General features: G+C 42.5%; 1 protein-coding gene across 12 annotated transcripts in view; it reads right to left on the bottom strand.

Annotated features, from left to right (window-relative positions):
• Nucleotides 1-26,594, bottom strand: part of nrcama (neuronal cell adhesion molecule a) — a 432,442-nt gene that overhangs the window by 168,776 nt on the left and 237,072 nt on the right. For all 12 annotated transcript variants that reach the window (XM_073059008.1, XM_073059018.1, XM_073059012.1 and 9 more), the window contains one exon: nucleotides 24,342-24,461. The gene's annotated coding sequence lies outside the window, so the exon portion shown is untranslated. The remainder of the gene's footprint in view (nucleotides 1-24,341; nucleotides 24,462-26,594) is intronic.

Genomic DNA, 26,594 nt, shown 5'->3' with positions numbered 1-26,594 from the left:
ATGTATCAAAGGAGGCCCTCATCTTAAGGGGCATCTTTTTTTTTGTGGCAATGCCAAGGTGCAAATCCAGCCTGGCTACACAAATGACAGGTGCCACTAAGTGCTGAATTTCTATCTGCCCCTGATGTTGCAAAAATGGGCCAGGTCTTGTTGGCTGTGGAGCCTTTCATTCAGTTGCACCATGGTCAAAAATCTTCCCTTCAAACTGGCAAGCAAGCACCAAGACCACAGGGCGACTGGTAAGATGGCACACCCCATCAGATCCTTCATGTACAGCCAGAGCCTCACTCCCTCAGGGAGGCTGTGGTGCATACAACTCCTCTTGGAGTGTGTGCCTGCATTAAAGGTGCGGAGAGGGATACAGTGGTCTTTGTCGAGCTTCATCCTGAGCAGTTGTTTTGTTGTTCTCTATTAGCCGCTCAGGATAGACCCTGACAAAGATCATTACAATAACTGCTGCTCGAAGATTATTATGACAGTGAGAGATGCTTTTAACTCAGCCTGTAACTTGTTGCCCTCCCAGTGTAAAGAGGTGTCCACGAGTGAATGCTGCCCTCCAGCGTATTCCTTGGCCCAGGAGTGGTGCTAAGTGACATACTGAAGGTCAGTGCAGTCACTGCAGAGAGCTGGTGAGGGAAGAGCCTGCCGCCACTGGATATCGAGGAGAAGGGCCTCTCATCACTTCTTTGATGGAACATTTAAGGATAAAACAATCAGTGATTTTAAAAAGATTAACTTTATTTGTCACATGTCAATTTTATTTATGAAAACATACAGCAAAATGTGTTGTTTGTGTCAAATCAAATCAGTGAGGATTACGGTGAGTAGCCTGTAAGTGTCGCTTCTGATGCCAACGCGGTATGATGACACTGACTAATCCTAACCATATGTCTTTGGACTGAAGGAGGAAACAGGAGCATCTGGAGGAAGCCCCACACAGTCATGGAGAGAACGTACAAACTCCTTACAGAGAGCAGCAGGAACCGAACCGAACCCCAATCATACAGCTGCCCTGCAATAACATTATGCTAACTGCAGTGCTACCATACCACGCCGTACATTCATGAATTGAATTGCTTGGTGCAGTGAACAATAATGGCATATTCTGATTGCTTTATTCTATCTTTTATGAATAAAGCTCATTTTGGGGGGAAAATTGACAGAATATTTGATGTTCAGCTTCTTGCTGTTTCACCATAACCATAGCCATCCAGCAGCTGTAGTTTCCATTGTGTGGAACCACTCTCCACACAGGCAGCCTTGTTAGAAGCAGGTCAGAGTTCCACAGCCAAATGGAAAGCCATGGCTGAATCACATTGCTCCTAACTAGTCAAGTGAAACAGCTGAGTATTCATCCAGGATATGGTGCAGGTCTGCCTCCGTGGCTTGAAATTTAACATGGGTTTTGTGTTTAGGAAGTAAGCAGACCAGAAGAGTGTGTAGTCATCCAGATGTTAGTGCTTTGCCAACTGATCCCAGGCTCCACAGGACCAATGTGCTCCGAGGAATCTCAACATCCCAGTGACAGGAAACTGGCATTTCTACCTTGGTCACTACGGAGAAGTTTGTGTGGACGTTAAAGGCCAAAGTTTGTGTGGTGTTGCGTGTGTTAACCCACAGCCTTGCAGGATAAAATTTGCACACAATGAAAGGCCTGTCACAGTGGCTTCTTTATGTCACCTTTCCTGTAAAAGCAATCATCTTACCGGATTCCTGGTTGACATTTTCAGATTAGACATTCAACTGAGATCTAAACTCCATTCCAGAAATTAATCATCTCTAGGCACTATTCCAAGTAACAGAAGGAAAGCTTCCCACTGCCCAAAAAAAAATCAAGTTACCAAAAATAACAAATTATCCTCTGATTCATTTGTTGTTCTTTGTGGAACCTTGCTGTAATCAAATTGCTTCTTCCATTCCAGCTTATCAAGTCAATATTACTGACTGGAAAGTATTTTAAGATGTCAAAGAATGTGAAGGGCTCTTCAAGAATAAAAGTTTCTTTGGTAATGTTAGAACACAGAACAAACACTACAGTAGAGGAACATGATGTTGTGAAACTAATTGGACTAATAACACCTAATCCCTTCTGTTTGTAAATGGTCCATATTGCTCCATCTCTGCATACTCACGTGTCCGTCTAACAGCCTCTACCACCAGCTCTGGCAACACATTACAGACACCCACCACTCTGTACAAAAAAGACTCACTGCACACATCTCACCTGATTTTTTCTCCCCCCATCACCTTAAATTCATGCCCTTTAGTATTAGACATTTCAACTCCGGGAAAAAGTTTCCAACTCTCTACTTCATCTATGCCTGTTATAATTTTATAACCTTCCATCAGGTCTCCCCTCAGCCTCCACCATTAAAGAGGAAACAACACTCCAGAGTTTTTGAAACATTTCTTTTGGATCCATAACACCACTCCACTCTGGACCTTGGGCATGGAGAAAAACTTGGGCCAAAGATCTGAAATCTAGAGGCAAGGTGACAGTCTTGATTTGAGGCAGCATTTGTGATATTATGCAATGTACTAAAATAGATGTCAACAGAGATTGCCTGTGTTTGGTGGAATATAAGATACAACACTCCACATAACTCACACAAAAGAGGATTATGGCTATTGGATGCCAGTACGCTCAGGTGTATAACATATGCAATGTTGCCATTCATTTCAAGAGGTCTAGAATACAAAAGCAAGGATCTGATGCTGAGGTTTTATAAGGCACTGGCGATGCCTCACCTTGAGTATTGGGAACAGTTTTGGGCTCCTCATCTAAGAAAAGATGTGCTGACATTGGAGATGGTTCAGAGGAGGTTCATAAAGATGACTCTGGGAATGAAAAGGTTATCATCCAAGGAGTTTGATAGCTCTGGGTCTGTACTCATTGTAATTTAGAAGGATAAGGGGGAATCTCATTGAAACCTTTTGAATGTTGAAAGGCCTAGACAGAGTAGATGTGGACAGGATGTTTCCCATGGTGGGGGAGTCCAGGACACAAGGGTACAGCCTCAGAATAGAGGGGCGTCTATTTAAAACAGAGATGTGGAGAAATTCCTTTAGCCAAAGGGAGGTGAATTTGTGGAATTTATTACCACAAGCAGCTGTAGAGGCCAGGTCATTGGGTGTATTTAAGGCAGAGCTTGATAGGCCCTTGACTGGACATGGCATCAAAGGTTACGGGGAGAAGGCCAGGGAGTGGAACTGAGGAGGCTGATTGAATGGTGGAGCAGAATTGACAGGCCAAATGGCCTGCTTCTGTTCTTATGTCTTAAGGTTTTAAGGCCTTATAACAATGCTTCAGAAGATCTAGAACATGCTGACCTGAGGGAAGATGGTGAAATGGGAAACATTAGAATAATCTCCCTCATAAACTCAATAACCTACAGAGGATTCATTCATGGTTTTTCTTTCCTCATGGTGCGAGATGTTTGAACGTTTGCCAGCATTATCTTTAGGTCCACCTGCAGCTCCAAGTATGATGGAATTATTTATCCAAACTCAGCAAGACTGGGACACCCTTCATCAGGGCTATTAAGCAATATATATATTACCATTTCTAAGTTAACCCTCCACTTCCACTCAAGTCACACACCACACTGAAATTAGCATACCCTGGGGGGGGGGGGGGAGGGGAATTGACAGGTTCCCAGTTATAGCACCACAGGAATATCTTCACCACATGGATAACATTGAACGAAGAACACAGCTCACTACCAAATTCTCAAGCGGTCATTAGAGTCTGAGCAATGGAAACTACTTTTGATATCCTAATCCCCTGAAATGAACAAAAAAGGGTTCAATTGGTGAAACAGGACTTTAAAATTAAGGAGTATTAATTGGTTGATTTTCCCCAAGGTCATTACATAATTTGGCAAACTTCCCTATCCCTGTTGGAATGCCCTGCACGGATGAAGAGGGAGGACACATACCCATTTGTAAGCTCTCACTATCTTTATCCATTGGTTACAAAAGTTTACACTGAAACATTCAAACTGCCCATTAACAATCTTATTCTTCACCAGTATGGATCTCCATGGATGTACAATTTCTTTATTGCTCAATGTGTGAAATTATAACCGACAGCAAAAGTTTAACGATGCCTTGAAGCAATGTAGTTAATCATGTCTGCAATTAGATGGAGAGTATTTTTAATAATTTTAATATAATATTTTTTTCTGCAATTGTAACTCTTTTGTCAATTTCTACTGTGACAATAAAACAGTGCAATAAAACAGCTGCAGATCAAGTTGTGTTGGCTAGCCCAGAAAGGACACAGAGAACATTTGCCACAATTCATTCAAGCGGATCCTTTATACAGTGATGACAGTTACACTGAACCACTTTATTCTTCCGTAGTCACATTCCAGAATCAAGAAACAAAGGATTCACCAACTAACAGTGAGAATAAAGGACGTCACATAGCTAGGTATCTGATCTGCCCACTGGCAAAGGCACACCGCCAGTAATTCAGGAGGGCAACCTCAAAGATTCAAAGCCCATTGTTTGATTAGGAGGAGGCTGCTGGCTTCTTCTGACCGAGTTACATTTTGTTCTGTAATGCTTTGAAAAGTCAGATCACTGAAAATTTTCCAAGTTCCTTCTGCATACTCAAAATGTTTCTTCATGAAATGCACGTGCTTGTATGTTTGTACAAAGTGCTTCTCGGCTGCCTAATGAAAATGTCGTCTACTTATTGAAAGTGGGCTACATGGCTGCATCAAGTTATTGACAATAAGAATATTCTTGACAATGGGTTAACCAATGTACTACCAGAACTATATATCAATTTACTGTTGGAGTAGCCTTTCACATTGAGTCTACAGCAAAGGAATGTCTCTCTGCCCTACTGCTGCATACACACTCTGCACAATATTAGATTTGAAGTTTGAAGCTGTGGATAACAAATTCGAATATTCAAAGTTACTATTTGAGTAACAGCAAGTCACTACAAAGTTCACACCCATAAACAACAAATAAACAGAATTAATATTCAAACTTCCAGTAATTTATCCACCTGCTTCCTATTCCCTTTTTCCAATTGCCATTCTGGCTCCCCTCTTACACTTAACTTTCATCTGCTTGTAACCTCCCACTAATGCCCCTCTTCCTTCCCTTTCCTGCATGGTCCACTCTCCTCTCCAATCAGATTCCTTCTTCTTCAGCCCTTTACCTTTCTCACCTATCACCTCCCAGTTTCTTACTTCACCCCCTCCCACTATCCACCTGCCTTACCTCTCATGTGGTCTCACCTATCACCTACCAGCTTGTACTCCTTCTCCTCCTCACCTGCCCCCCCATTCTTACCCTGGCTTCTTCCCCTTTCCTTTCCAGTCCCGATGAAGGGTCTCTACCTGAAATATTGACATTTATTCCTCTCCACAGAAGCTGCCTGCTGAATTCTCACAGCATTTTGTGTTGGTTGCTCTGGATTTCCAGCATCTGCGGAATCTCCTGTTTCATATTTAGTCAGTTGAAAAGCTTGCTGTGGCAGCTGCTGTACCCTCGACAACAAGAAATGGCAGAGAGCTGTGGACACAGCTCATTCCATCACGACAACAAGCCTCCTCTCTGGAGACTATGTTTATACTTCTCAACGCCTTGGAAAAGCAGAGAAAGACCCCTCCCACCCTGACCATTCATACTCCTTCCCAATTCCATCAGGCAGAAGTTACAAAATAAACACAGACCACCAGGTTCCAGGCAGCTGTTGCTGAATGCACTTCTTGATTGATAAAGATTAAGTCTTGACCTCACAACCTACCTGGTCATGTCCCTTACACATTGTCTACCTGCACTGTACTTTCTCTGTAACTATAACACTCTTCTACATTTGTTATTATCTTTCATAAGAACATAAGAAATAGGAGCAGGAATAGGCCATGTGACCCATTGAGCCTGCTCCACCATTCAATAAGATCATGGTTGATCTGGCCATGGACTCATCTCCACCTACCTGCCTTTTCCCCACAACCCTTAATTCCCCTACGATGCAAAAATCTATCCAACTTTGTCTTAAATATATTTACTGAGGTAGCCTCCACTGCTTCACTTGGGCAGAGAATTCCACAGATTCACCACCCTCTGGGAAAAGCAGTTCCTTCTCACCTCCGTCCTAAATCTACTCCCTCGAATCTTGAGGCTATGTCCCTTTGGTTCTAGTCTCACCTATCAGTGGAAACAACTTTCCTTCCCCTATCTCATCTATCCCCTTCATAATTTCATATGTTTCTATAAGATGTCCTCTAATTCTTACCCTAGTCTGACTTCACAAAATGCAACACTAATCTAGAGTAAATGTTACTTGCCATTCCTCAACCATTCCCTTAAAATTTTGAAAATCTCCTTCACTGTCTACAACATCTCCTATTTTACTGATGTCTGTAGACTTACAAAGCCTTGTATATTCTTATTCAAATCATTTGAACAAATCTGATAATTCCCACAGGAAGAATCACATTATACTGTGCAATTATACTGTGAGCAGTTAAGGCAACAATTTTGCATCAAATTAGACATACAGTCATTATTGTGAAGATTAATGTAGAGCATTGATGAATACTGATCACGAAGTATTACAGACAGCAGGATTGGTACAATTTACAGAACAGTAATTTATTTAGTGCTTCTGTAAAACTTTCAAGAAGTTTGAGACTGTGGACAAGAAAGGACCCTACCTGACAGCATTCTAACTACGAATATAAACTATTTTCTCTGTTGAGCACACTGCTCTTCCCTCTGCAATTGACACTCTGTGGCAGTTGAGACACAATCTACAAAACCCACTGCAGCAAACTTGCCAAAGCTTAACACCGCAGTGCAAAAGAAAACTCGGGTCAAAATCCAGTCAGGTTTCACAATCCATGCAAGAAACGATGCAACACAATGCCAGTTCTTATCCTGCGTCATCTCTTCAAGTTAATCCAATATACAGGAAAAAGGAACCAATTTGGAAATTAATGGTGTTGAGTTTCTGGGAAGGGTTGGTCATTGAAACTCAGTACTAGTGGGAATGAGCAGAAGAGGAGAAACAAGTCTCCACTCCCAGTACAGTAATCCCACCATTCTTTTCCAACACTGCTTATTAACTCTGTTGCTGCCGCTCTGCCCATAACTGAACAACATAGCCAGCACAGTGGAATACTAGTACAGTAGAGATGTATCAGGTCCATCATCTCTTGAGGGCAAAGCAAACTACTAGTGATGCTTGTTCATGTTGAGAAACCCCAGCAGGGTAAGATACCTGACCGTTTGTCAGAAAAGTGCATGCTTCGCCGTGACACTTGCCACATTCAAGCAGCTTATCTCATTGTCCAAAATTGAGGACACGATCAGGTTCCTTGGATAACACACTTGATGGCACCTCCTGTGAGTGAGCCTGCATGAACCTGTTCCTTTGGTTGAAGATGACAGAGATTGTCAGAGCTGCTTCTTCAAAGTTCCAGAGAGACCTGGGGTCAATCTTGACCTCTACCATCTGCTTGAGGTCTGCAGGTTCTCCCTGTGACTGTGCTGGCTTTCCACCACATGTCAAAGATGAGTGGCTTAAGCGGCTGCTGTAAATTGCCCCCTGGGTGGGTGCATGGTAGAATCTGGGAAATGTGGGAGCATAAAATGGAATCCGTTTGGAATGGTGGGCCAAAGGGCCTGTTTCCTGGCTGTATCTCTCTATGACCTTTTTTTAACAAACATCTAAGAAGTCTGTTAATGAAGTGTGACTAACAAAAGAAAGGTTGGGCAGTAAATCTCCCATCACAAGGAGGAAAATAAACTACACCAACAGTGCTTCTGATTGTGAGTTCATCACTCCACAGAGTTGTGAATGGGCTCTAGCGGAGCGAAGATAACTGCTGTAAAACTCAACGGGAGCCTCCATCACAAAAGATCCAGAATTCATCAGGCTGGCACCCTATACTTTAATGTAAGAGTGCTTCTACAGCTGTGTAATTTGCAAACAATTTCCAACTCTGGAAATTGTTAATTTTAATTCTTCCTAAGGACCGGCAGGTGTATCATCTCCTAAACAGAGCACGAGCGACAGAAAGAAAGAGAGTGAGGGAGGGAGAGTGAAATACAAAGAAAAATGGGGCAGGGGAGAGGGAGACACAGACAAATGGAGAAAGATAAAAACAGAGAGGAGGGAGGAAAAAGACAGAAATGAAATGAAAGGAAGAGAGACACGGAGAAAGCATGAGAAACAGATAAAGAGATAGTGAAAAGTAAAGAAAAATGGGGGAGTGGAGACAGATGGGAAGGTGGAGAGGCAGCAGCAGGTGGAAGTGGAGAGGGAGAGGGAGTTGGAGAAGTAGAGTCAGGTGGAAATGGAGATGGCGAGGCAGAGAGGGAGGGAGGGGAGAGATGGGGGGAGGAGTGGTAGGGAGAGGAGTAGGGAGAAGGGGAGGGAGAAGGAGAGGGAGATAAATATCCAGAGGGAAAGGAAGAGGGAGATTGACAAGTACATTTTGAAAGCATAAATCAAGGGGGCTATTCTACTTTAACTGAAGAAAAGGGAAATAGAAAAAGGAGACAAGAAGGAAGAGAGGTGGAGAAAGCAGAAAAGCGAATGAAAGAAAAACAGAGCGATAGAGACAAAAAGAATCAGATAAACAGAGGAAAAAGAATAGACTCAGGGACAGTGAGAGATGGATGGAGACAATGGAATTGCTTTGGGATTTGAATATAAATGTAAGCAGTAGGTTATGCTTCAGTTTAAAGGAGCATTGGTGAGACCACAGCTGGAAAGCTGTACCGTTTACTTAACCAAGCCTGAGGTGACTAGGGTTTGGCCTTAATTTTTCTTCAGAATCATTCTCCGCAACTTATTTATTAATTATTCAGGATCAGTGCATCATGTGAGAGGCCAGTATTTATTGTCCATCCCTAATTATGTCAAATTTCCCTTGAGAAGGTGGCGACAGAGAGGTCACTTCAGAGGGCACTTTCAAGAGAAAACAGCATGAGATGTCTGAAGACACAAAACGACCAAACCAGATGAGGTTAGTAGATTTTTCCACACTGAAATGTATTCGTGTTGGGGAAATTCTGGTGGCATTCACGTCCACTGCTAAAGCTGTTGTTGTCACAATTTTCAAAAGGCTCCATTTGACCCAACACCCAGCATCCTTTAGGAGGAGATTGGTCCAGGTTGTGTGAAAATGCGTTTCAAAATTTGACTCCCAGAAGGGCTCAGTTCCAATTTTGAGATGATAACCTGATAATCTGGTTTCTCCACCAGAGAAATGGCTCAATATTTGTACCCAATGGAGCACTGTCACAAGAAAGCAGCATCCATTATCAAGGACCCCCACACCAACCAGACTAAGCTCTATTCTCGCTGCTGCATTTGGGAATGAGGTACAGGAGCCTCAGGTCGCACACCACCAGATTCGGGAAGTTATTACCCTTCAACCATCAAGCTCCTGAACCAGAGTGGACTTCACTCAATCTAACACTGAACTGATTCCACAATTTATAGACTCACTTTCAAGGATTCTACAACTCATGTTCTCCATATTATTTCTTTATTTATTCATCTGACTGTCTATTTATTTATTGTATTAACTCAAATTTGTTAGTTTTTGCACATTGGTTGTTTGTCTGTCTTTGTGTGTTGTTTTTCATAGATTCTATTGTGTTCTTTGTACAGGTTGAGTACCCTTTATCTGAAATTCAAAATCTGAAAACCTCCAAAACCCAACATCTATTTTGATTGCTGAAATGATGTCAAAAAATAGAAAATTCCACAAGGCGATGCACAGGATTGACACAACACAGCCAGTTCTGAGAAGTGACCTCACCTATGTGGACATATGTAATGAACAGAAGATAGTGAAAAATAGAAAAACACTGCATAAAGCAAAAAATGAAGATCTCAATAATGTATTGAAAGAGTGGATTCGTCAGCATCGGAATGAATGTATGCTGCTTAACGGTATGCTAATCGTGAAACAAGCAAAGATCTATCACAAGCTGGAAACTGGAGGCTGTTGATAATATCCAGCAGGCTGGTTGCAGGAATTTAAGGAAAAGCACTGCAATAAATTTTTAAAGATTTCCGTCTGCTGATCATGAAGCAGCAGAGAAATTCATTGATGAGTTTGCCAAGTTTGTTGCTGATGAAAATCTAACACGCTAAACTGCTGGATCAGCACCTATGTGTGATGAACAAATGTAAGACAAAGACTGCTTGCCAGTAGCACATAGATTCAGATGGAAACGATAGCAATCACAAGCTATCTCATTATATATTCCAAAATCTAAAAAAATCCAAAATCCAAAACACTTCCGGCCTCAAGCATTTCAGATAAGGAGTACCAAACTTGTACCTACTGAGAATGCCCTCAGGAAAATGAATCTCAGGGTAGCATATGCAGACATTTCTGTACTTAGATAATAAAGTTACTTAGATTTGTTTATCTTTATAAACACCCAAAGGCATTGTATATGTTGAATTTCACTGAATGCAGACTCCACAGTAACATGGACCATTGCAACAACTTTAGAACTTGAAGGAGGAGCAGACATTCAGCTTTCATGCCTGCTTTGCCACTGAATAAAAGGTCATGGCTGACCCTTCACTTCAAAACCACACTCCTGCACGGACCCCATTTCGTTGATTCTATTAATCTATGAAGACTTATCCATCTCTGCCCTGAATATACTCAGTGACTGAGCCTCCATATCACTCTTGGGTTGTCACAGATGCCCCACTCAGGACAAGCATATCTCGGAGTCACAAGGAACTGCCGGTGCTAGAGCAACAAACAACTGACTGGATGAAATGGGGAGCCCCGAGGGAGGTGAAAGGAATCATCAGAGAATCACTTTCCCTGTGAGATCATGTAGAACTGCACAGCACTGAAACAGACCCTTCAGCCCACAATGTTGTGTTGAAATATTTCAGCCAATGAAACCTAGTCCCTTCTGCCATCTGTTCTCTGTAAAAGTATCTATCTAAAAGCCTCTTACATGCCTCTGCCATATCTACTTCCACCACTGGCTCTGGCAGAGCACAGTAGGTACTCACTGCTCATAGTGTAGGAAAATTGCCCTGCATATCCCCTCTCACCATATATGCACCCTTTCTAGAATCAAACCTACTAGATAGGGGATGGGATAGGGAATTCAATAGTTAGGGGAACAGACATGAGGTTCTGTGGATGTGAAAGAGGTTCCCTGATGGTATGTTGCTTCCCGGGTGCCAGAGCTAGGGGTGTCTCAGATCGGGCCCAAAGTGTTCTACATGGGAAGGGAGAAGAAGCCAAAAGTTAGGGTACATTTTGGTACCAACAGCATAGGTAGGAAAAGTCCTGAATATAGGGAGCTAGGAAGGAAGCTAAAGAGCAGATCCTCATGGGTAGTAATCTCTAGATTGCTGCCTGTACCAGCTGCCAGTGAGGATAAGAGTAGATTGATATGGCAGATGAGCATGTGGCTGAAGAACTGGAGAAGGAAGTAGGGTTTCAGATTTCAGGATCTTTGAGATCTTTTCTGGTGAAGGTATGATCTGTACGGAAGTTACACCTGAACTCAAGAGGGGCCAATATTCTTGTGAACAGATTTGCTGGAACTGTTGGGGAGAGCTTAAACTAGGCTGGTAGGGATATGGGAACCAGAGTGTTAGGTCAAAGGATAGAGCAGTTGGTGTAAAGGTAGACATAATCTGTAGAGAGACTGAGGAAGGATAGGCAGTGGATAGAGCATAAATGCAGTCAATTGGATGGGTAGAAATGTGTTTCCCTTAATGTGAGGAGTAGCAGGATATGGAACTACTGCACTAAAGCCATTTCAGAGACTTGGCTGTCACAAGAGTTGGAATGTCTATGGATGTTCCGGGCTTTATATGTTTCAGAAAGGACAGAGAGAAAGTAAAAGAGGTGGGGAAGTGGCATTGATCACCAGGCATAGTATCATGGCTGCAAAAAAAGGATGATGCAATGAAGGAATTATTTACTGAGTCAGTGTGGGAAGAAGTCAGTAAGAGGAAGGGAGCAAACAATGTAGTAAGAGTATTCTACAGGATTTCTCTCCCACCTCCCCAATAGCAGCTGGGACATTGAGGAGCAGCTCGGAGAGCAGATTTGGGCAAAGTGCAAAAATAACAGGGTTGTTGTCAAGGATGACTGCAGCTTCCCTGAGACTGACTGACACATCCTTAACACAAATATTTAGTTAGGGCTGACACAATATATTGACAGGTCAACCAGAGGAGGAACACTACTGGATCTAATACTAGGCAGTGTACCTGGTCAGGTGATAGATCTCTCAGTGGATGGGCACTTTTAGAGACAGTGACCACAACTCCCTGACCTTTAGAGTGGCCTTGGACTGGGATAGGTGCAGATAGGTTTGTTCTCAATCAGTTTGTTCTATTAAAGCAGGGAAAGGGTGGTAGGGTGAAGGAACCACGGTTGTCAAGAGAAGTGGAGAAGATGTCATAAGGAAGGAGGAAGCAAAGATCAAACAGGGGTCTTGAGGTTATAAGATAGCCAAGAAAGAGCTTAAGAAGGGACTTAGGAGAGCTAGAAGGAGACATGTGAAGGTCTTGGCTAGTAAGATTAAGGAAAACCCCAAGGTGTTCTACATATATGTGACGAACAGGAGGGTGACTAGAGCTTAGGACTGATCAAGGATAAAAATAAACATATGTCTGGAGTTGGAGGAGATGGGGGGAGGTCCTTGATGAATATATTTTTTCAGTATTTACAAGTGAGAAGGACCTTGATGAATGAGAAGTCAGCATAGAATAGACTAATGTGCTGGAACATGTTGAGGTTTAATAAAGAGGCTTTATTGTAAGTTTTCAATAACACTTGGATGTATGAGCCCAGATCCAGAAAGGACACATCCCAGATTACTAGAGAAAGCAAGGGAAGAGAATGCTGCGCCATTGGTGATGAACTTTGTGTTCTGTAGTACTAGAAGATTAGAGGATGACAAATATTACTCCTTTTTTTCCAAAAAAAAAAAGGTATTTAGGGGTAATCCTTGGAATTATAGATTAATGAGTCTTACATCTTAAGGCAACAGGAGGAAAGAAGGGGATTGTCAGAGCTAAGTTTTTTTTTACCCATGCAGTGATGTGTTTGTGTGTGGAATGCACTGCTGAGTATGGTGGTAGAGGCAGATACCTCAGGGACATTTAAGAGACTCTTGAATAGGCACATGAATGAAAGATATACGAAGAACTATGTGAGAGGGAGGGTTAGAATGATATTGGTGTAGGTTAAAGGATCATAGGCCGAAAGGCCTGGACTGTGACGTATTGTTCTCTGCTCTAATTCCACCTTGGGGAAAAGATACTGGCTGTCTATCTAAACCTGTCTTAATTTTAGTTCACAATCTTGCACATTTCATAAAGATCACTTCTAAGATGAGGAGACCATAAGACATAGGAGCAGAATTAGGCCATTCAGCTCGAATCTGCTCCATGATTCCATCATGCCTGATTTATAGTACCATTCTCCTTGTCTTCTCCCTGATGCCCTGAATAATCAAGAACCTTTCAAATTCTGCTTTAAATATTCTCAATGTCTTGGCCTCCACAGCCATCTGTGGCAATGAATTGCACACATTCACCACTCTTCAGCTAAAGAAATTCCTTCTCATCTCTGTTTAAATAGACATTCCTCTATTCTGGGGCCGTTTCCTTTGGTCCTAGACTCACACACTACTGGAAACATCCTCTCCACATCCACTCTATCCAGACCTTTCAACATTAAATAGATTTCAATGCAATCCCCCTCATTCTTCTGAACTCCAGCATGAACAGACCCAGAGTTATCAATCGTTCCTCATCTGTTAAATCTTTCATTCACAGAATTATTCTCATGAACCTCCTCGGGATCCTCTCCAATGCCAGTACATCTTTTCTGGGCTGAGGGATCAAACACTGCTCATAATACTCCGTCTGGTCTGACCAATGCCTTAGAATCACATCCTTGCTCTTATATTCTATTGCTCTCGAAATGAATGCTAACATTGCATTTGCCTTCCTTACCACCAACTCAGCCTGCAAGTTAACCATTATAGAATCTACACAAGTACTCCCAAGTCACTTTGAACTTCTGATTTTTGAATTTTCTCAACATTTAGAAAATAGTCTACACCTTTATTTCTTCTACCAAAGTGCAAGACCATATACTTCCCTACACTATATTCCATCTCCCACTTCTTAGTCCATTCTCCCAATCTGTCTAAATCCTCCTACAGACTCCCTGCTTCCTCAATATCATCTGCCTCTCCACTTATCTTTGCATTGTCCACAAACTTGGCCACTAAGCCATCAATTCTGTCATTGAAATTATTAGCATACAACATGAAAAGAAGCAGTTCCAACACCAACTCCTGTGAAACACCACCAGTCACCAGCAGCTAACCCGAAAAGATGCCCCTTTATTCCCACTCTTTGCCTCCTGCCAGTCAGCCAATCTTCTATCCATGCCAGGAGCTTTCCTGTAATAACTTGGCCTCTTAACTTCTTAAGCAGCCTAATGTGCAGCACCTAGTCAAAGGCCTTCTGAAAATTCAAATAAACAACATCTATTGACTCTCCTTTGTCTATCTTGCCTGTTATTTCCTCAAAGAATTTCAATGTATTTGTCAGGGAAGACTTCCCCTTAAGGAAACCAAACTGGTCTAGGCCTATTTTATCATATGTCTCCAAAAACCCTGTAAGATCATCCTTAATAATGGACTCAACATCTTCCAGACCACTGAAGTCAGGCTAACTAGCCTATAACTTCCTTTTTTCTGCCTCCCTCCCTTCTTAAAGAGTGGAGTGTCATTTGCAATTTTCCAGGCCTCAGGAACCATTCCAGAATCCAGTGATTCTTCAAAGATCATTACTACTGCCTCCACAATCTCATTAGTTACCTCGTTCAGATCCCTGGGGTGAAGTCTATCTGGTTCTGGTGACTTGTCTACTTTCTCCTTAGAACAACATTCATTCACTTACTTCTGCCGCCTGACATCTCAAATTTCTGGCATATTGCTAGTGTCTTCCACAGTGAAGACTGACGAAAAGTACTTAAGTTCATCTGTTACCTTTTGTACCCCCATTACTACCTCTCCAGCATCATTTTCCAGCAATCCAATACCCACTCCTGCCTCTCTTTTCCTCTTTATATACCTAAAAGAAAATACTTCTGGTATCCTCTTTTTTATATTATTGGCTAGCTTACCTTCATATTTCATCTTTTCTCTTCTAATGGCTTTTGATTTGGTTTATTAAAGCTTCCCAGTCTTCTAACTTCCTACTAATTTTTGTTATATTATATACCCTTCCTTTTCCTTTTATGCTGTGTTAGACTTCTCTTGTCAGCCACATTTGCCTCACAGCCCTTTAGAATATTTCTTCATCTTTGGGGTGTATTTATCTAGCAGCTTCTGAATTGCCCCCTTGAAACTCCACCCATTGTTCTGGTTCCGTCATCACCCTGCTGGTGTCCCCTTCCAATCAACTTTGGCCAGCTCCTCTCTAATGCCTCTGTAATTCCCTTTACTCCACTGTAATACTGATGCATTTGACTTTATCTTCTCCACCTCAAATTGCAGGGTAAATTCTATCAATATCACTGCGTCTTAAGGGTTCTTTTACCTTAAGCTCCCTGATCAAAACCCAATCTGGAATTGCCTTTCCCCTAGTGGGCTCAGCCACAAGCTGCTCTAAAATGTCACCTCATAGGCATTCTACAAATACCCTCTCTTGGGATCTAGCACCCACTTGGTTTTTCCCAATCAACGTGCATTTTGAAATCCCCCATCACTATTGCAACATTGCCCTTTTACCGTGCCTTTTCTACCTCCTATTGTAATTTTTATCCCACATCCTGGCTACTGTTTGAGGGTCTGCATATAAATCACATCAGGGTCTTTTTTTTTACCCTTGCAGTTTCTTAACTCTACCCACAAGGATTCTACATCTTCCAATCCTATGTCACCTCTTTCTAACAATTCGGTTTCATTTTTTTTTTACCAAATGAGCCACCCCACACCCTTTGCCTATCTACCTGTCCTCTGGATACAATGTGTATCCTTGGATATTAAGCTCCCAACTATGAGCTTTCAGCCACAACTCAGTGCTCAGTGACAAGGTTCAGGTCCACCCTGTTTAACCCCTCTGGACACAGAAAGAAGGCAAATGGTGTCCTGTCCAACTGTATAATGACTTGAAGTAATTTGTTCTGTGAAACACTTTGAAATGCATGAAGCACAATACAAATGCAAGATATAAAAGTAATTTTAAGGTCATTAAAATTACATGTCCTGTCGCACCAGCATAATTATTGCCTCAGTACTGACTTCACGCCAGGGCTTGCCGAGACAGAAGAATCTTTCACACCGCCTCAAATTGCTGAAAATGCAGCAGCACAAAATGGAATGACTAAAGCACTGCAGCCACATTACGCAGGAAAACAAAGCTGCACACAGCCGACTCATTTCTTTTGTATGGGAACAATTAAATAGAATCAGCTCTAAATACAACAGTCTGCGTGCGTTCCTATTTAGTTTTTCCAACATTGTCAGAGTTCAATGCCTGACCCACCTCTTTGGACCTAGCCAACCCTGCTTTTTTAGGGATTAGGGTTCTGGAAGACCAACAATGTCAGCAGAGAGCCAGTCAGTCAGGCACAATAGGGTTGGTATCATTGTGCTGGAGCACTCACAATACAAGCGGGAGAGATCCGCCAATTACCCAACAATTGAAGATCAGCATCTCATGATGAGTCTCTTGATGCCTCTGATTAAAGAAAGCATTGCCCTCTTTTTTTTAGGCCTTATTGCTGTAATTGTCATTCCAGATTAATCAGCAGAACTTTCCCCTTTATAAACTACAGTCATGTCCCACAGTGGCTGGAGTACTTAGGGGACTACTCAGCCTAATGCCTAAACTAGACAGCCTAATGCATTCAGAAGATGCTAATGTGGAATTATTCAAATCATAAACACAAGAGATTCTGCAGACGCAGGAAATCCAGAGGAACAAACACAAAATGCTGGAGGAACTCAGCAGGTCAGGCAGCATTTTGGCCCGACATGTCGTGCTTTCATTCTTCTCCGTTGATGCTGCCTGACCTGCTGAGCTCCACCAACATTTTGTGAATATTCAAATCAACTCACTACACTTTCATCCACAAAGTTTCTTGTGGATTACTTTTTTTTCCCCAAGGAACAGTCCTAACCCAACAAAGCAAACGGTTCTGCATACATATATATTTTTTTAAAGCATTAATAAACTGCAGAATCAAAAAAAGTTTAATATCACACTGGCACTTGTCATGAAAGTTGTTAACTTTACAGCAACAGTACAATGCAATATTTGACAAATATAGAAAATAAATTACAGTAAGTATATATGTATATTAAATAGTTAAATTAAAATAAGTAGTGCAAAACCAGAAGTTAAAAAATACTTGAAATCTAAAATGAAAGTAGAAAATGATGGAAACTCTTAGCTGTTTCAGGCAGCATCTGTGAAGAGCAAAAGAGAGCTAACAATTCAGGAGGAGGACCCTTCATTAGGATTGAGGAAACTTAGAAAACAAACACACTTAAGTTGCAGGAAAGGGAAGGGATGGAGAGAATATCTGGGATTAGACGGATGTCAAGGGAGATAAAATCATATTGGAGTTAGTGGTATTGGCTGGGAGGATGGCAAAAGCTTGTTAGTCAGAGCTCATCAAACCAGATGAGATACAAAGAAAGGGAATCAAATGTAAACAAAGATAGAGAAAGAAAATGGAAGAAAAATTGTGAGGTACAAAATACTAAAGCAGCAAAACACTAAAACTATATACAATACTAACCACAATACTAAAACACTGCAAAAGTTGGAAATTCTCTATGAGGTACCATCTAGGGAAGAAACATTTATTATTTCATTGCATGTAGTTTGATGATTAGACCATCAGTGTGGATACTTTTACAAGAAAGGGCTGCGTTGGAGGGAAAGGTTGATATAGAATAGGCTCGGATCGGTCAGCACAACATCGTGGGCTGAAGGACCCACAGAGTGCTGTAGTGTTCCATGTTCAAAGTGCTCAAACAGAGCAAAGGGAAAATGTGTTCTTTAATGTTCCCATGACGTTTCCTATTATTAACAGGATATTTACAACAGAGATTAATGTTCATTGTCTAGAGGCCTCAATATGATCAGAGAGCGTTTGTAACTGTGGCCTGCGGAATAAATGCACGGAAGTTCGATGGTACAATAAACAGAACCATGCACTGACAGAGCTCCATTGTGGTTGAAATTCTGCCCCATGGGCATGACTGTAACCCGGGGTGCCACTAAACTGAAATGACTGAGGTCAGAGATGTAGAAAAAGCCTTGGCTTTCATGATCTCCAGAACCACAAAAACCTACCGAGAAATTATTCTGACCAAATACATGATGTCCTAGCATAGCTCATTTAAGGACAGGAGCTTTTGCTGACCAAAACATCTTGTGGCCACACTTACCGAAAGCTAAGCAGACAGGGTTTAGTTCACTAAAATGTCCATGTTGCCGCACTCACTGGGAATTAAGGAGAGGGGCTTTAGTTAACCAAACCATCTCTGTGGCAATACTCACTGGGATTTGCAAACTACTCATGATGCCTTATATTGGTCTCATTGCTCAGCGCTCTTGTCACTGAGTTGCAAGGTCATGGATTCAGTCCCTGCCTAATGATCAAAACATTTTCCCCAATCAAAACAGAAAATAGATTATCCAATCATTACCACACTGCTATTTGAAGGATCTTGTTGTGTACACATCAGATCCCATTTTCCTTCATTACAGCAGATCCGAAATTCTTCATTGGCATAAACTACTTTTGAATGTTGTGAAATATGTTTAATAACAACAAGATGGAGACACAGGGGGCTGTAGATGCTGGAATCTGGAGCAAAAATAAATGCTGAAGGAACTCAACAGGTTGGACAGCATCTGTGGAGGGAAATGGATATTTTGAGACAAGACCCTTCATCTGGATTGAAAGATTACAGCCAGTATAAAGAGATAAGAGGTGAAGATATAAAGGCAAGCTCCTTACCCCAAAGCATCAAATTTCAAACTCTCATCAATATTCACACCTTTACATTCCTCTGGGAAAAAAGACATTTCTCCAATTTTGTCCTCTTTTGCATCAGGATATCCATTGCCCCTCCAATGGCAGCTAGCTTTTCAGGAATTCCCTTCCAAAACTTTCCCATCTCTCCATCGTCCTTTAATTCACAGCCCAGCACATAACTCCTTGATCACTTGCTTCAGTATCTGCTTATCGGCTTTGCTCTTAGATTTAGCTTGATTGGACTCCTGTGGTACACGTTGGAAAGTTCTACTGAAGTTGAGGCTTGAGGAGGTTTAGGACAGCTGCCAGCCATTGCCAGAATGGTAGCTTGGCTCCGGTTATCAGCAACCCAACAAAAGCAAGATGCAGGTCGGTCACGTGTTTTGTGCCCCGATTGTTCTATGGTAGCTCTTTACTGAAGAGACTTGGCTGATGGATGCAAGAGGGAAAAGTGTTTGGCTCAACTTCAAACTGCACTTCAAATCCCAAGATCTTCTTATGTAAATAAAAGCCTGGCTTGTTCAGCTGCCCCCTTGTGCATTCCTTTACATAAAGTAAAGGGATGAATGGCACTAAAGGAAGGAAGGACATTGAGTGCTGCACACCATTGTGGGCCAGTTAGACATGGTACTGCAGACAGGCACACAAAGAGGCACTGTCAGCTACACACCACTTGAAACTCGTCGTTAACAAGCACCAGTAAGTGGCAGCGCTTTAACCAAATAATCGCCATTGTGATTGAGGAAGTTGCATTGTGACACACAAATGTTTGTATGCTCGGGTTTACTTGCCAAGAATGGAACGTTCCCTGAGGTAAATACCACAAAACTGCAGGGAAGAGACATCCTTGGCCATCGCTTGTCCGCAGTATGAGCATTCACACAGGGCATATCATTTGTGCCTCAGGTCACATCACATCAACCATTCGAAGCCCTCAATGTTCTTATTCAAGTTTCTGTCCTATATATGCGCCTGACTTATCAGTTGGGGACTTGAATAAGATCTGAGGCCAAACTAATCCATTACTGACCCAGCAAGATACACCAATGACCCTCTAATTTACTGAGGCTGTCTGTAATGCCAGAGGAAATGCCCCACTCAGCTTCTCACCATCCAACTCAAAAATCTCCATCTTACTGGGAGAACTCCTCAAGCCCCAATTCCCAATGAGGAACATATTCCAGGTTGAGACTTCATTACTGCACTCTCACCTCTGGGGCGGCACAGCAGTAACACCAATAGAGCTGCTGCCATAACCGATCAAACTACCTGGGTTTGATCCTGATCTCCCATGAGGCTCCTAGGGATTGCCTTCAACTGCCCAAGGACAGGCCGGAATGTTAACTACCGTAGATTCCGGACTACAGAGCGCACCTGATTAAAAGCCGCTGGCTCTAATTTTAGAAAGAAAATCAATTTTTTACTTGTACAGGCCGCACCGGATTTTAGGCCGCACCGGATTTTCGGCCGCAGGTGTCCCACGTTGTAATATGAGATATTTACACAGAAAGATATTACACGTGAGGATTTTTTAACTTTTAATTAAATCCATATGGTAACATAAACAAATACATATTGCAAATGCTTTTTTTCGAACCATGCCTGTAACGCGGCTACTTTTAAATATACGTTGCGTATACTTTTTTACTGAACAACATTCCAATATCTCCTAACGACTGGTAAAAAATATATATACTGCAGCCTACCAGGAAAAGTTATTGATCGCCTTTAACTTAAAAGCAGCGTTCGCTCAGATCCAATGCCGCTCGCCCCCCGCCGTCCCGTTTATCGCAAACGGCATTTTTCCCACAAGACGCGGCGAAACCGGGTGTGACGTCATAGCATCCCGCGATGTAGTACAGAAAACAAATATAGTTAAAACACTTCTAACTTTAACTAGAAAATGAATTACTAAGCGAAAATATTATAAACTAAATAACTGCCATAAAGGCAGCACAATGCTTTTCTTCGAGTGTTTTCCATGTTGATGAGGGTGAGTACAAATGACTGATTTACAATAATTTAATTGTGAAAGTGCGCTTGATTTATCATACAATTTCATTGGACCTCTGTGAACTACTCATCAATTTTATTGGTCTACTGTTACGAGGCAAAATGTTTTTGGCGGCATGAAAAAAAATCATGTATTAGCCGCTCCGTATTAAAGGCCGCAGTGTTCAAAGCTGTTCAAAATGTGGGAAAAAAGTAGCGGCTTATAATCCGACATCTACGGTAGTTGCCAGAAATTGCCCTGGATGGGTATGAGTGGTAGAATCCAAGGTAAATTATAAGGAAAGTGGGTAGCATAGACAGGAATAGTGCTGAGGCCTGCCAGTCGGTGTGGAACCTTGTGCTCCAGGAGATGCACAGGATGAGGTAAAAACAAAAATGCTGTCTGCTCTCTTCAGGTTACCATTTGAAGATGGACATGGCCAACATTTATCTTTCAAACAACATCACCATTAGGGTTAGCCATGATATTTATCCCATTGAAATGTGTAGTTACTTAACTTCTGAGAGAGGCAGAGCTCTAAAATACAGAGGTATCTGAGTGTCCGAGCATATTTTGTTAAGGATTGGTCTGCAGATACAGCAAGTAATTTATAAAACAAAATGTTATAATTTACTGCCTGAAGAACTGAATACAAAAGCATAGGGGATATGCTACATTTATGTAGGGCATATCTGCAGTTAAAGTACTGTAATGGTCTCACAGAGTCACAACGTGTGATAACAGGCCCTTCGGCCTAACTGGTCCATACTAACCAAGATTTCCATCTAAGCTAGCCCTACTTGTACACGTTTGGCCCATGTACCTCAAAAACTTTCCTGTCCTTCTCCCTATCTTTAACTGCTGTTAGTGTATATGCATTAGCCACTTCCTCTGGCAACTCGTTCTACATACTGACCACCCTTTAGGTGAAAAAATTTCCCATCCATTTCCTTTTTTGTATTTTCCCTCTCACCCCAAATCTAATTTTTTATTCCTCAACCCTGAGAAAAAAGATTGTTTGCATACACCGCGTGATTTTATATATCTCATGTGTTCTCATGAAGGCCTAACCTATTCAATCTCTCTCCATAACTTAGTCCCTCAACTCCTCGTAAATCTCCTCTGCACTCTTTCCAGCTTAATGGCATCTTTTACAGCTAAATGTCATCCTTACTTAAGGAAGATAATGCTTTGGAAAGTCTAATAAAGGTTTACTGGGCTAATATGCGGACCCAGAGGGTTATCTTATGAGGAAAAGGTAGACAAATGAGGCTTGTAGCTACCTTAGATTTCAGAATAAAAATGAAAGAGGACTTGATTGAACCATACAAAATCCTGAAGGGTTTTGACAGGGTGGATGAGAAGAAAATATTTCATTCTGTGGGAGAACCTGAAGCTGGGGTTCAAACTAAAGGCCTGTGCAATTAAGAAAGAAATTAGGCAGTTTTTTTAACTCAGGGGCTTGTGAGTCTTTGGAATTTGCTTCCTCAAAGGTGGTAGAAGCAGAATTTCTGAAATATATTCAAGGCAGAGCTTTATCAGTATTTGATAAATTAGGGTGGAGATGAAAAGACTATTGGGAAGAGGCAAGAATGCAGAGAAAAAGTTACGATTAAATCGGCTGTAATCTAATTAAATGGTGGAACAACAGTCTGAGGGACTCCTGCTCTAAATTTGTATTTTTGAATGGAGATACAAGAGACGTTTGAATCTGGAACAACGCAACATGTGCTGAAGGAACTCAAGAGCGTCGAGCAGCAACGGTAGGGCAAGAGAATTGTCTGGCTGCCCATATTTTTACATAAGAATGGTGATTAAGTTTCACAGTCACTTTACTGCTTGCAAAGCTCTTTGGAAGATCCTGTGCCCACCCACTGTGGACTTACATCCATTTTCCTCTCCGCAACAGAATGCCTGTGATCTGGCTGGCACTTCGAAAGGAAGCCATGTGCTCCCCTTCCAGGGCCATCTCCGGTCCCCTGCCATGTACTCAATGCATGTTGGCAACCTTTGCCTACATAAATATTGCCCTCTGAAAACACTTCAAAATCTTGCTATCTGCATTCCTTACTGCAAGCCCTTACTAGGCTGGGCTTTGCCTTCAGAAGACTGGGGCATGACTGAACTACCATGTCGGGATATCAATACTTTAAATATTTAAAGCTCAGCATGATATGCTGCACTGCAGATAACAGATTCCACTTGCTTTCACTGACAAGAACAAGCTTACTGTAGCCACTGAAAATAGTCTTTGTTAAGCGCGGAATAGACTGTGGTTCTTTAATGAATGGATGCTCAGTGAAAATAAATCATCAGTTCAGCCACTGCCTTGTCAGCCATGCACCTTAACACAATAGCAGGCTCAGTTCATGCCGAGTTAGACTGTCCATTATGAAAAACACCAACAGGACAAAGTCTTGCTCTCAGATTCACCAATCAGGGTGAGGAAGGCAGGGTTCGGGCTTCTCGTTGATGTCCTCCCGGGGTTTCTTTTGCTTCCCCACTTATGTAATGGGTACCTTCTTTGGTGAGGGGATTATTTATGCCTGCAGTTAGCAGCCTTGAGAGGTGAGCAACAACAGAGAGTCTTCTTGGAGATGCTGGTGGTGTGGAAGGGTGCTTCAGTAATTTGATCCAGGAGGAGTGCAGATTAAGGGACATGGTTGCTGTTCCAGACATTTTCTCCACAGCTGAACCGCCTGCTGACAGCCAATGGTTAACAGATTAGAGGAGACTTCAGGGAAAGCATGGTGCCTGTACAGGGTTACTGGGAGATGGATGAAATGTGCTGAACAGGATGGAGTTGTGAAAGAGAGAGAACAAAACAACACAATGTTAACCAAAAGTAGTGGAACTCAACAACTCTGGTCAATGTGGAGGCTTCTGAATGGCATCACATAATTGACATCATTTGTAATGGATTGTTTATAATGTGGTCTAATCACGAGCATTTTGCTCTTTCACAAACTCCATTCAAAGGACTGATGCTTTCTGATTTACACAAGTTAAACTGGTGCCATTCTTCCCTTATCAACATGAACCACTGCCTTCAGCGAGAGCAGAACTCATTCAGACATACCAAGCCCTTGAGCATCTCCTTGGGATCAACACGCAGATGTTCAAAAGAGAATAGCTGTTGACTACAGATAGGCCACGGTCAATCATGGGGCTGAATGAGGACAGGTTGTCTTTATCTGCTGTCGCCAAGCACATTTTGATGTGATAATAACCTCACACATTAGGCAAGTCGATTTGAATGACCATGTAAATATACAAATCTTTCTTACCAGAAGGTGAGCTTGCCTCTCTTCTCTTGGTCTCCCTGGATCCTGGAAGCAGCTTCAGCTCGATATCTGTGTTCAACAGGGCTCCATCAATCAAGCAAATTCATTTCAAGGTTCCCAATTCTGGAAGAAAAACAGAAAACTGACCTTTAGCTGTTCGTTTGTTTTTTGGCAACAGGATCCTGAAGGCTGAGTGGCAGGGCTAGACACTTTTACTTGCACTGTACAGCGAGGATGGCAGCGGGCACAGTAAAAACTAGGGAATTAGTTCGTTCTACCCAACCAAAAGCCTTACATATGAGAATGAGTCAATGATTCAACAGAACGGAACATCTACAGGATGACAATTGGGATGTAGGGGCATTATGCAAAGGCAAAATTTGGGATCAGTTCTTTGTCATGTCTTTTTGCAGGATCGGGTGGAAGTGACACTGTCCCTGGACACCACTCCTACGTTCAACTGGATCAGCTCTATCCCAAGCCACATATTTTCTTTATCCTTTAATTACCTTAATTTGTAAAACACCTATCAGCAGAGAGAGAAATAGAGTTCAAAGGCGACACGACTGAATCTGCAGATGCTGGAAATAAATAAAAACACAAAATGCTGGCAGAACTCAGCAGGCCAGACAGCATCTATGGGAGGAGGTAATGACAACGTTTCGGGCCGAAACCCTTCAGCAGGAGTGAAGTAACATGGGATGGTGGAGGGGGGATAAGAAGTGGGGGGAGGGCGAGGAAGTGATAGGCTGGAGGGAAATGGGCTAGGGGGAAAGGTGCAGAATTATGGGAAATAAAAGAGAAAGAAAGGTAGGGCTGGGGGGGAGATTATAGTGAGGGGGGAAAAACAGAGAGAAAGAGAACCAGACTAAAATAATAGAAAGGGATGGGGGTAAGGGGGGGCAGGGGTATCAACGGAGGTCTGTGAGTTGAATGTTCATGCTGGAAGGTAGGAGACTACCTAGGCGGGAGATAAGGTATTGCTCCATCGACCTGCATGTGGCCTCATCTTGACGGCAGAGGAAGCCATGGACAGACATGTCGGAGTGGGAGTGGTCTGTGGAATTGAAGTGTGTGGCCACAGGGAGATCCCGCCACTGCTGGAGGACTGAGCGCCGGTGTTCGGCGAAACGGTTTCCCAGTCTGCAGCGGGTCTCCCCAATGTATAAATGGCCACATCGGGAGCACTGGATACAGTATATCACCCCAGTTGACTCGCAGGTGAAGTGGTGCCTCACCTGAAAGGACTGTCTGGGGCCCGTGATGGTGGTGAGGGAAGAAGTGTGGGGGCAGGTGTAGCACTTCTTCCTTTTGCAGGGAGGTCGGTGAGGAGGGATGGGGGGGGGGATGAATGGACAAGGGAGTCGTGTAGGGAGCGATCCCTGCGGAAAGCCGAGAGTGGCTGGTGGTGGGGTCACATAGGAGGTGGCGGAAGTTCCTCCCATAGATGCTGTCTGGCCTGCTGAGTTCTGCCAGCATTTTGTGTTCTTATTTTATTTTTTTAGAGAAATAGAGTTGATGGTTTACATCGAAAGAACATAAGAAATAGGAGCAGGAGTAGGCCATGTGACCCATCGAGCCTGCTCCACCATTCAATAAGATCATGGCCAATCTGGCCATGGACTTATCTTCACCTACCTGTCTTTTCCCCATAACCCTTAATTCCCCTATCCAACCTTGTCTTAAATATTTTACTGAGGTAGCCTCCACTACTTCATGAGGAAGAGAATTCCACAGATTCACCAATCTCTGGGAACAGCAGTTCCTCCTCGTCTTCATCCCCCAAATCTTGAGGATATGTCCCTGAGTTCTGGTCTCACCTACCAGTGGAAACAACTTTCCTGCCTCTATCTTATCTATCCCTTTCATAATTTTATATGTTTCTATAAGATCTCCTCTCATTCTTCTGAATTCCAGTGAGTACAGTCCCAGGCAATTCAATCTCTTCTCATAGTCTAACCCCCTCATCTCTGGAATTAACCTGCTGAACCTCCTTTGCACCGCCTCCAAAGCAAATATATCCTTCCTCAAGTGAGACCATCAATCAAAAGGTTAGTTTTGTTTCTCCTTCCTCAGTTACTGCTCGACTAGTTGAGCATTTCCGGCATTTACATTTTTTTTAATTTCAGATTTCCAAGTTTCACACTATTTAAATTTGGTTGGAGATTTCCAACTGGTCACCAACTCCTTCCGCCAGCAGCTTTCTGGGGGGGGGGGGTGAGGGGGGGGACAGTTCCAGATTTCCACCATTCTTTG

The sequence above is a fragment of the Hemitrygon akajei genome, chromosome 10 (assembly GCF_048418815.1).
Source record: "Hemitrygon akajei chromosome 10, sHemAka1.3, whole genome shotgun sequence".
In the NCBI taxonomy this organism is placed as follows: Eukaryota; Metazoa; Chordata; class Chondrichthyes; order Myliobatiformes; family Dasyatidae; genus Hemitrygon; species Hemitrygon akajei.
This window is presented reverse-complemented; position numbering and strand designations above follow the sequence as displayed.